We start from the raw sequence: 1,443 nt of genomic DNA, 5'->3' as shown, positions 1-1,443 counted from the left end.
TGTAGTGAGACCCTGTCTAGTTAGAAAGGAAGAAAGAAAGAAAGAAAGAAAGAAAGAAAGAAAGAAAGAAAGAAAGAAAGAAAGAAAGAAAGAGGGATGGAGAGGTGGCTCAGAGGTTAAGAGCACTGACTGCTCTTCCAGAGGACCTGAGTTCAATTCTCAGCACCTACATGGCAACTCACAATTGTCTGTATCTCCAGTTCTAGGGGATCTGACACCCTCCCACAGGTATATATATATACACAGGTAAAATATCAATGTACATTAAATAAGTAAATAAATCTTAAAAAAAAGAAAGAAAAAGAAAAATGAAGAAATATATATATATATATATTCCATCTTGATCAGATGTGACTAGGACTCAGTCTGAATTTAAGCAGGTCTGAGAGAGAGAGAGACAAGTGCATGAAAGAGGCCCCCTCCCCTCTGTAGCCAGGTAGCAGCTCACCTTGGTCTCTTTTGATATCTGAACAGTGACCTGGCATGATCCTCTAGATGGAAATGGGAAGGGCTGGATTGTGAGTTCATCTGAATAGGTGTGTTCAGTCTGTGGCCCACGTCCTGATGTGCCCCAGGGGATCTGGGAATGTAGTCAGATACAAAACTGTCCACTGAAGTTTTCATTTTTGGTGTAATTTGTTTTGTGTTTTAACTCACCACGCAGATCTCAAATGCAGGTGACACTGTTTGTCATGATGTCAAAAGGGCAGACACGGGGCTGGGAAGAGGACGCCTTCTGTAAAGTGCCTGTCATGCAAGCACGGTGGCCTGAATTTGATCCCAAAACCTGTGTGGAAAAGCTCGGTGTGGCGCCTTTATAACCCCGGGGCTGGGAGAAGAGGGACGATTGGCGCCCTCCGGCGGCTGACACAGACTAATTGGTGAGCGCTGGGTCGGTGAAAACCAAATTGTACAGCACCAGAAGAATAACATGTGAGGCTGACCTCTGGACCCTCTTTGCACATGTGTACACGGACCCTCATACATACGTGCATCTTCACACATATATGCACTGCTTGCACGTGAGCGCGTGCGCGCACACACACACACACACACACACCACACAGTGGTTGAATACACTTTTGATCTCCTGTGGCTCTCAGCTTCTTGCTGCTACTGCCACTGGCAGAACTCTAATCGTGGCTGGCCTTTTTTGTCCGGCTTAGGCATGGCCCCTGGAGTGTACACTCATCCCGTCCAGCTTAGGCATGGCCCCCGGAGTGTGTACACTCATCCCGTCCAGCTAAGGCACTGCCCCCTGGAGTGTACACTCATCCTGTCCGGCTAAGGCACTGCCCCTGGAGTGTACACTCATCCCGTCCGGCTTAGGCATGGCCCCCGGAGTGTGCACTCATCCCGTCCGGCTTAGGCACGGCCCCCGGAGAGTACACTCATCCTGTCCGGCTTAGGCACGGCCCCTGGAGTGTGTACACTCATCCCGTC

Source organism: Microtus ochrogaster, unplaced genomic scaffold (genome assembly GCF_000317375.1).
Source record: "Microtus ochrogaster isolate Prairie Vole_2 unplaced genomic scaffold, MicOch1.0 UNK33, whole genome shotgun sequence".
NCBI lineage: Eukaryota > Metazoa > Chordata > Mammalia > Rodentia > Cricetidae > Microtus > Microtus ochrogaster.
This window is presented reverse-complemented; position numbering follows the sequence as displayed.